This window comes from Neofelis nebulosa, chromosome 2 (assembly GCF_028018385.1).
Source record: "Neofelis nebulosa isolate mNeoNeb1 chromosome 2, mNeoNeb1.pri, whole genome shotgun sequence".
NCBI classification, from domain to species: Eukaryota; Metazoa; Chordata; class Mammalia; order Carnivora; family Felidae; genus Neofelis; species Neofelis nebulosa.
In genome coordinates this window covers 138,169,165-138,179,901 of record NC_080783.1, presented here as the reverse complement: position 1 = coordinate 138,179,901, position 10,737 = coordinate 138,169,165, and the positions used below count along the sequence as shown (strand labels likewise).

General features: G+C 38.7%; 1 long non-coding RNA gene across 1 annotated transcript in view; it reads right to left on the bottom strand.

Moving 5' to 3' along the window:
* Window positions 1-1,801: 1,801 nt before the first annotated feature.
* Window positions 1,802-10,737, bottom strand: part of LOC131504328 (uncharacterized) — a 55,254-nt gene continuing 46,318 nt past the window's right edge. The window contains exon 5 of the long non-coding RNA XR_009257921.1: window positions 1,802-2,060. This is a non-coding gene — a long non-coding RNA (uncharacterized LOC131504328). The remainder of the gene's footprint in view (window positions 2,061-10,737) is intronic.

Genomic DNA, 10,737 nt, shown 5'->3' with positions numbered 1-10,737 from the left:
GAAAATTATATTAGGTGGAAGGAAGGATTTTTAATTTCAATTTCCTTTTGCTTTGTTTTAAGATTGGAGAAACCTGAGCATATTTATATTATAAAGGAAATGAGCCAGCACAGAGAACTGCTTAAAGATTCACACAAATAAACAAGGAGACCACACAGACATACATCTACTAAAAGAGTGCAGCATTTTTCTGTTACTTCCCTTGAATGCTGACCCAAATGCAGAAATGTGTTTCCCTCCCCCAAACTAACATCAGAAGTTTGGACACAATATCTGTTTGAGGAGGTGGGCAGCTCTGTTTCTAAGTGAGTCACAGGAAAGCAACAGGGGCCTTTCAGGGCTACTCTGTAGAGCAGATATAGTCAGTGGACTTGGCCCTTTGGCCTTCTGGCTTGAAACCAAGTGATCTGAGCACCCAGTGAGTTAAAACCAGCAGAAGTCAAGGTGCACTTAGGCTTCTGGAATGGAAAGAGATTTTTACTTATAAACTCTTCAGAATTCTCCTGTAGGTTATTCCAGAGGAATAAAGTCACAGAATGTGATGATTCTAGGGTAGGACAACCCAAGAACCTTCTTTCCATTAATGCTGTCCGAAACATACATACTCACACACTGAACAAGAATCAAATGAAGAGAAAGGTTGTACAATTCTCCCCTTTTAAGAACCACAGATATTTAGTGCTTGGAGGACATTTTTAGAATGATTTAGTTCAGTACTCTTATTTTACAGTTGAAGAAATTGAGGCATAATAGCAACATAATAATAACAGCATAACGATAATAAATTATAGTTATAATGTGCTTTCACATAAATGAACTCATTTGATCCTCAGAGAGATTTTGAAAGAAAGGGAACAAAACCAAAGCAAAATAGAATGCATTGAAATTGCACCTTAAATATGTTACTTTTTAATCCTCACACTTTTATCAAATGGGAGCATTTATCTTTCTCTTTTTCCTGCTTGATAAGTTGAATAAACTGTTTGCATTTTACAGGTAAGGAAATATGGTGAAGAGATATAAAAGGATACGCTTGATGGCAGACAAATTTCCTGCCTCTAAAACTCATGTCTTAATCTACAATAGACCTCAGGATTCCTCGATTTCAGGGACTTAAAATATATATTTTATAACATTTTATGCTTGTCAAGATAGTTTCACTTACATAGTTTAATTAGTCATTATGACAAGTCTGTATGATAGATGAAACCACAAAGGAACTGAAAAACTTGTTCAGTCTCATAAGTAGTTAACCATGTGCTAGTATTAAAGCAACAATTGGACTCTGAAGTTTCTTTTCTTCCATAACAGTTGTTCTCAGTCTTGCCTGCAAATGGTAATTATCTGAGGAGCTTTCAAAAAAAAAAAAAAAAAAAAAAAAAAAGACAAGTGTCTGGGCCCCGCCCCAGACTAACTGAATCAGCATCTCCCGTGAATGAGGGACCTGAGTGTCTGTATTTTTTTAAAACATTCCAGGTGATTCTTATAGCCTATGTTGAGAATCACTGCAACACGTCATACATTTAGAGTTATTTTTTGTTCCACACAGTCTGATTTCCTCTTCTGCGGTAATAGCTAACATTTTAGTAGCATTGTAGAGGCAATGTGAGATTCATTGCATTTTAGCTCTCCACTGAAGAGAAACAGTGCTACTGTGTGTACAAGCATCTTGTAACATAGGTTACCAAAGTCCTATGGAATTGCCCACTCTAACAGCAAATAAGTAAATAAATAAATAAATAAATAAAATAAGATAAAGTAAAAAAATAAAGGAAAACAAAGTCTTCAACCTATGCTACTCTAAGGCAGTCAAACACTTTATTCATATGGCACTAGATGACAAACATCACATTGCATGGGTAAAATACAGAGGATCAAATATTACAAACATAATACTTTTGTTCTAATTGCTGATGGTGGTGGCTATGGCGTGAGCAGAAACTCCATTGCAGGATGAGACTCAGAACGCAGATGAGCACAGAGCTTGCTGCCTCTTATGCGGGAGCCCCTCGTGTATTATTGCTGGTATCCATGTGTAACAGATAGTATTGTGCACTGAGCTGGAAGATAATAAATAGATGTGAGATGATGATTTACAGAAGGGTGCTTAGAACTCCTTGAACCAGCAGGAGAAGAAACTGGTGTTGCTACAAGGTTGTATTGTCAAACTCAAAATCTTTTTTTTCCCCTTTTTCTCCAGAGGGTAATTTCTCCAAGACATAATTTGCTTTCTTCCATATCATCTGGAAGTTTGGTGGTTAATTACTAAAACGCCTGATCCACAAGTCTCTATCTGTCCTATTTTTTTTTCTCCTTTTGGTTGACTTTCTTAAAAGAATGTCTCATTTTAAAAGAAATAATTCTCATTAAAACTGCCTGTACTTATGGGTTTTTATATAACTATTTCCACTTCCTTTTAGAATCCTCCCTTATTTAAGCTAGTGTGGCTTAAAGAAATTGTATATCTAGAATATATGATTTGAGATCTTAACGACAGCAGCCAAAAAAAAAAAAAAAACTTGAAATAGAAACAGTGAATTCTTTGCATGATTTCTTATGGCACAGTTGTTTTATTTCCTATGATTCTCCTTGACAGAGAAAGAAACAATTCTAGAGAAAGTGATGGTGGTAGATATATTAATGTGATTAATGATATTGTTAGCTTGATGGCTCATCTGTACCAAATGAAAAATAGATTATTTGCCAAGACTCTGCTTTTTTAAAAAATCATTCTAATATTAAATATAATCAAGAGATGAAAGCACTAAGTAACATTGCCAGAAATGGAAGGTGATTTATTTAAAAGCTCATCTCAGACCAGATGTTCCATGGAAAAATGAGTTGCTGTTAGATGTGAGTTTTATATATAGGCTAAGCCAACTAGCCCTTGCCTCTCCCTCGTAGTGGCTTAGTTTAACACAGTGATTAAGCACACTGGCTTTCTAGTCACAGTAGTGACTATAAATGCCAGCTCCAACACTTGCTAGCCATGTGAGTTGGCAAATAATGAAACCCCATCATGCTTCCGTTTCCTCATTTGTAAAAATGAGAATAGAAAAAGTACCCATTTCACAGAGTTGTCATGAAGCTTCAAGGGGCTAACATTCAGTGTGTGCTCCATAAATGTAAGCTGTTATTATCATCATCAATCTGGCGTGTTCCCTTGTCAGTTATTTTGTATTCAGAAGGCTTGTGATAAGATACATACCTTCATGGGAAAACATGAGCATGATCTACCTGATTCATGTCTCTGGTAATTCAGTCAATTCATCACCCAGGATAGGGGGTGCCAGTGTAGAGAAAAGGGGAGTCAAGGTGTGCTGAAGGGAGACTGTGAGTCACTGTCTGCAAGAGCTTGGCTATACAGAAAGCACTGGGGTGCAGGAGAGAGCATGGATGTCCGACCAACATGCATTTGAGAATAAGCTCTGCCTCTGGGGGTGAGAGCTTTAAAAATTATTGGATCTCTCTAAGTCTGTTCACTCGAAAGTAAAATGTTCTGAAGATTTAAATGTGATCATGTATTGTGAAATAACTAGCTACATGTTAGTGCTCACTTATTATTACTGTTACTACTTTTAATCTTAGGAGAGAAGATAGAGGGCACTGGACAGCTGGTATAGGGAAAGATTAGGAGCCGTTGTAGGAGGGCAGGGGACAGATTTGGGACAGTTTACCAAAAGGGAAGTAGTCAAGGTCTTTAGACACCAGCTAAGCCCTTCTGTCCCTCTGCCACTCCCAGTGAGCTGCCAACAGCCATCATTCAGGCAAGTATTACTGAGTCCCCGCTAGGGGTTGGGTATTTTTCTAGGTGCCAACTTTAAAGTAGTGAACATGACAGGCAATTTAATAAGCACTAAGCTCTTAGGGAGCTTGTGTTCTATGTGCACTCACAACAGGTAAACAAATAAGTGAGGCAGACAATTTCAGAGTGTGAAAAGACAATAGGCAGAGAATGTTGTGGGACAGGACACCTTAGCGAGTGTCTGAAGAAGACCAGCTGCAGAGGTAAAATTCACTGGTTTGGAAGGAAGAGGTGCCAGCCACAGAAAGACCTGGGAAAAGAGCATCCCAGTCAGAGGGTCTTGCGCGTAACAGGCCTTGAAGTGGAAATGATCTTGGCCTATCCCCAGGCTAGTATGACATACTGGATCATAGTGGAGGGAGCAGCAGAGCCCAGGTTGTGGAAAGACTTGAAGGCCCTGAACAGAGTGCTCTGTGAAGCCACGGGGGGGCCTCCATGGGAAGCAGGGGAATGAGACCATGGATTTACAATACAGGCTCTTGCCATGAGCTCAAAAATAGCATCAACATGTAGCCATGTAGAGTTTACAAGACTCATCTCTGTTCATTTGTTCATGGCAACAAACAAGTGGAGGTGGTGGAAGTAGAGATTTTATTCTCCCAGTTTGAGAAATAAGAAAACTAAGGTTCAGAATGTGCAAGTGCCTCCAGCTAGATGCCTCATCAAGGCCAAGTAAAATTAGTTAGTGTCGGAGCCGTGGGGTCCAGTTTAGATTTTGGGATTCCAATCTTGAGCTGTATTTCTTACAAGGAATTCAGATCCCACTTGGCTTAGCAATCAGATTTATTCTATTAACTATATATTTTAAATTTTGATGATTTTTATCCTGTTTGTTTTTCACACCTTTTGATTTCTATTCGATTTCCCATTAGATCCTGCCAACTAAGGGTAAACTCCTTGGATGTATGTGTTAGGCTTCTGTGAGTGGTAATAACCACAGTGCTACAAGAATCACTAGATGCATAAATATGACATGACTCTCTTCTCGCCATCTCCATTGTAACAGTGCAGACTGAGCGTAATGGGAAGCCTAGTGAGTAGTTCAGATGGGTCTGTAGACAGAACCATGTCATGGACATCAGTGAAGATTGGCCCTTCCAGACCGTTCTCACAAACTGTGCCTCTCATTAAAATGTAGGCACAGTAATTTGTACTATTTGCTAATCCCAGCATTTGCGATTCAGTATTTGAAGTGTTTACAGTTTTCCATTTACTGATGAAAAAATGCACGCAGCCCAGATTGACAGCAGTCAAAGACAGCTTTACATATGTGCTCCGGCCAGGAAAATGAAAGGAATTTCTTTAAAATTTAATGAGAGGCAGAAAGAAACACTGGTTCCTTTCAAAACTGTAGGATTGGCAATACTGGTGATGCCACTTGTAAGGATTTAGCAACTGAAGGTATATATACACTTGTCATAATGGTAAAGAGTTAGGAAAATGAAGCTGTATTAATCAAACAAAGTAAAGAAAATTTTCATTAACGCATAGTTTGTAAGCGCCACATTTTTTTTTTTCTGTTGGTTAGGAAGATGGAGGCATGCACTGGAAACACTAATTCTAATTATTACTGTAAGTGGGAGTTTTTGGCACAAGGTCAAGAAATAATAGGGGAATGTGTGAATCTCACTACTGAGCTGCAGTAAGCCTAATCATTTGAATAAAGCCAGTTGTTTTTTCTTGGACCGTCTCTGCGCTGTTCAGTGTTCTGGATGAATCTAACACAATCAGGCTGTTCTCTGGTGTATAACCACTTCCTGCTGACTCAGGGCAACTTGCTTCCTCTGTCGTTTATTAAAATGAAGCATTCATATTAAAACCCCATTTTTTAGTGATGACCAAATATACATTAGTAATGACATTATTAAAACTATTTTGTTTAAAATGAACTTTCACACTAACGTGTTGCAAAGCGGCACAAACAAATCTATCTAATTTCGCTGGAGATGGTTTTAAAAAGCTTGCAGATCTTTCTGGCACTATTACAGAAGGGGATTTAATGTGTGTTTCAGGAGACAATCTAAGTTTTTATGGCCATAAAAAATGAATACTGTTTCCACTACTCCACACAGCAAATAATGTATAATTCATGATTTTTCATTAACATGCAAATGTGAAATAGTGTCTTCTATGTTTGTATCTACTAATAATCTATTAAATATTTAGAAGCATAGTAAAGAATACTAAAAATATTTGGTCTGGATACTGTTTAAGTAGTTTTTCTCCTCATTTTTTATTTGTCCATATATTTACACATGTAAAAATGTAGGAGACACAGAGAAGCAAATAATCAATTCAGTATCTGGCATTTGTAATATAAGACAACAACTCTAATGTTTATGTAGCTGTTAGTACTTTTAATAGCATTTTCACATAGAGTGTCTTGGCCAACCATAGCAACAACCACATGAGGCTGACATTATCCCCATTTCATGGATCAAAAAACTAAGACAGTGATTTCCTGGCTTTTTTGGGTAAATATTTGCCCACTCAGCCAAGAAAACATGCCAAGTGTCTTGATTTATAATTTGTTGCACCTCAGGAACTCAATAGAATTTTGGGTATTAAATCAGAGTTCCAAGTGTTTGATAAATATATTTGGCTAAGACCATTACATATAGCTCACATTGGCTGAAGCATCTAAAATTTTCAGTATTCTTTCTAGGCTGCCAAGATTCTTCATTGGTTCATTCTACAAATGAACATTTGAATAACACACTATGCTCCTATGTGTTCAGCATTCTTCCAGGGGCCTGATGGGAGCTGGAGTTGAACACCAGCCACAGGCACACCATTAAGAGTAGAACTGTAGAGTCCAAAAGACAAGCCAATAACTTGATAGAGCCCATGCCGTCAGGGAATTCATCTTTAGTCACTGTGCTGGAATCTCCATTTAGAAGAAGTGAAACTAAGGACAGTATCTCTCCTCTACATGCAGACCTGGTCAGCTGCTCCTTCTGCCAGTACAGGAGATTGACTTCCATTATAAATAGAAAGCATATTAGAAACAATCTATCAAGCTGAAATTTTAGCAAAAGAATGGAGAAGTAGCTGCAAAGATTATACAAACAAAAGCAAGCACTATGGTTTAAAGTCATACCAGACTATTTTATGAATATGCTTCAGTGACAGAGTACATAGGCAAGGTTGGGAACCACAGGTATGGGCCATGTAATTCTTTTACCCAGGTGTGTTGCCATTCCAGCAGGTCCACTGACCTGTTTCCTTTTGTTGGGATCCTTTCAACTAGAAATCTGGCTCTGAGAATGTCATTTCCCCTTTGCTGGTGAATAATTTTATGCTCCAGTATATTTTTTGCTGAGTACATTTTTAATACTTTTCGTCTCCAGGCCTCAGTGAAGCTTCCATGCTATATTACTCCTCCCAGATGTTGTATCACATCCACAGGTACCATGTGGTATTTTGCATGGAAGCTTAGGAATTTCTTCTCAGACTGGCAAGGGCTTCTTCTGCTCAGTGGCTTGAGTGTGTAGATTGGTGAATTCTTGGTATCTACATAAAGCCAAACGTTTTCTTTTCCTGCTGGGGTCATTTCCTGTATAGTCACTGTGATTGGTTCCTTTGTGTATTACTGGTGTCTCTCCCTCTTGAAGTGAGCTCTCAACCTTTATAGAATTCTCTAGGGGACCACACCCTGCATATGTAGGGTCAGACAACTGCAATAGACCTGTTACAATGAAGGATTTATTGTATTATTTTCATTTTTATAAAATAAATGTTTGTACTTCGCTAATTTGATAATATCAAGAACATCTTCACATTTCATTCAAATATTCCAATTATTTTTGCTTTGGGATTTACTTGTATCACTAATTCTCAATCATACATGACAATGTATATATCAGTCAGTGTTCAGCAGGAGAAGTAGAACACCTTTAGAGTGCCTGGTATAGAGTAAGCTCCTGGCAAATAATCACTTATACTGAATAAATGATCCTCTGATACTTAGAAAACAAAACGAATTGCTAATTTCTGTGACCAGAGAAATAACAGGAAAATCATCACAAAATGAATTTATGGGTGTAATTACCATCTACTGTATCCTTAGCAAACATATAAAATCTCCTTTCTTGACAAAGTAAAGTCCTACAAAATGAACAGGAAGCACAGCAATAAGCTACCTTGGCTTTACCAAAGGACTGACATCTTGTCCTACACAGGTTCCTTGTCTTTCAAACAGGGTAAGTGCAGTTTAAATGGTGGTCCTCATATCAGCATATCAGCAGACTCAGGCTGGGCTGGCTGGAGAGGTCTTGTTTAAAAGATTTTCTTAGGGGCACCTGGGTGGCTCAGGTCACGATCTCGCGGTCCGTGAGTTCGAGCCCCGCATCGGGCTCTGTGCTGACTGCTCAGAGCCTGGAGCCTGTTTCAGATTCTGTGTCTCCCTCTCTCTGTGACCCTCCCCCGTTCATGCTCTGTCTCTCTCTGTCTCAAAAATAAATAAACGTAAAAAAAAATTTTTTTTAAATAAAAGATTTTTTTAAATGTTAACAATTTTCTCATCTGAGAATTGTTTCCCTTAGCACTGCCGTGACCATCCTAATTCAGTAAGTTTGTGGTAGGAGATGAGAATAAACAGTTTAATATGGTTCTCTGTATAATTCTGCCACATGAGCCGGGCCTCTAGCATGCACAGATGGCATCAGGATCATTCATGATTAGCAGTGGATCCATGGTGATCTGTGTGGGGATATTCAGGGAATCCATGGGCAGTTCAAACCCAGAAGAGAACTTTTTTGTATGTTGTAAATAAGAGTTAAGCAGAAGAAACTATGGCTATTATAGCCACAGTAATAAAGCATTGTTTTTATAGACCAACTTGGAGTTTGGGAACAAAGCTGTTTATATGGGAGCCCTTACCACTACAGTGTTTCTGTTGTGAGTCACTTGTCAGGCTAGGACACACAGCGATCTCACAGAGGAGCTCCAGGGATCTCAGGAGCATTAGGACAAGCAGGAGTACCTGCTCAGTGGCAAGGGGAGTCAGCAAATGTTTTTAAATAACATTTTTAATGCTGATTATTTAGCATTTTAGAGAATCTTGAGTATGAAAGACAGGAGATATGACAACCAGTACTTCCAAAGATGGTACACTTCCAGAGAAATGTACCATTAGGTATAAAAGAAGGCAGTGCTAACTCAGTGGTGACTGGTAATGAGTGTAGATTCTATGGTAAGATACAGTAAGACCAGAGAAATGGAGATCTGTTCTTTTTGTTTGTTTGTTTCCGGTTTATTTTGTGACTCCTCGGAGGCCAAAAATGTTTTCCTGCTTGGCCAAAAGAGCAAACAAAAAAAAAAACAACCAACCAAAAAAACACTCGATGCTAAGCTATTGGCATAGAGAGGAGAATGAGCTGCAGGAATTCAGGTGTTCTCCTTTCGCGCTGTGAAGTCTATACCGTGTGCAGGATCCATGTAGTGAAGAGAGTAGTCACAGCTAAGGCAATCCCAAAGCAGCTTCAAGGCCCCAGAAAGCCGAGAAAACTGGAATATATACCCAGGATGACTTAGAGTAGTACAATAAAGAGTATAAATATCAAAGAGCACTATAGTGAAGAATATCAGGGAACAGTCTCAAAGCCAGATCATTTCTCTCATGTGTAGACACTGTGAGTGAGGTGAAGGACACCCTAACTACTGGCAGTCAGGTGCAAGCAATGGCACAAGAGACTAATTGCCTTGTCTAACAACTTCCACCTAACTCACTGGTATGAAATACTTTTTTGTATTTAATTCCATTACATAACACTGTGGTAAGTGTACATCAAAGAGGGTGAAAAAAGAACCCTGAATGGTTCTGGGGATTGCTCTGGCTAGTTAAACAGAAACAGAGGTGATGTTCCTAAGAATCTCAGTCTTGGCCCTTTGAGGCAGTGAAATGATCACAGTAATTATATAAGAACTACTGATGGCTATTCGGACATGGGGGTACCAGAAACCAAAAACTACTTCTCAGATAAGATGAACAACCCAGTAGATAAGTTGAAAAATATTTCTATTCTCTGTCTCTCTGCTTTCATGTTCTGCATCTTCATGTTAGCGTACCTAATAGCCATAAATATCGATAGAATAGCACTTGAGACTGTGAGACACAATGTTGCTTAAACTCTTACTTTCAAAGAGCATGATTTCTTCCAGACCTGACCTGATTTTTGTTGTTCTTCTTCTTCTTAGCCCAGAGCTTGTGCTGATTTACATATCTCTACTAGCTGAACCACATCTGTTTCTCAGGTCCAATTTTCAAGTTCCAAGCATTAGCAGTGTGACCACAGAGATCTGTGATCTGATGCTTTATTTGATTTTTATGTGTTTGTTTTAATGGAAGAGTAGAAAAGGAGGGGGAAGGAGGGGGAATATTTGATTTGCTGTCTAGCCGACACAATTCCAAAAAGCATTAAGCTGAAACTGCTACAAGTGTTTATTTTCTAACTCTTTCTTGTATAATGGGAACAGTCAAGATCTGAACATGAGTCGATACAAGGTTTGTGGTTTTATGATAAGCATATCAGCCAGTGGATAGAATAAACCCCAGTGACAGCTGTGATGGTTCTTGGAATCAGACATCCTTCAATAACATGTTCCCCCCATAGCTTATAGACACTGTTGTAGAATAGGGTCAAGGCTTATGGCAGATGTTGAATATCTCTGAGCTATGTGAAATTTCTCTCTGTGGATCCGTGCCTAACAACCATTACATCAAACCACAGGTACAACGAAGCCTATTTCCATCCTTGACATGCTATCGTTGTTACTCCAGAGGCAGAGCCTTATGCTATTGCTAGCTGAAAAAGACACCTCTCTAAAAGCTGAAAGAGTGCAGACACAGAATTGGGAACAGTTGGGCTATTCCAGCCATCAGAATATAAAGAAATGATGTCATCCATCACAAACCCCATAGCTCATTACAG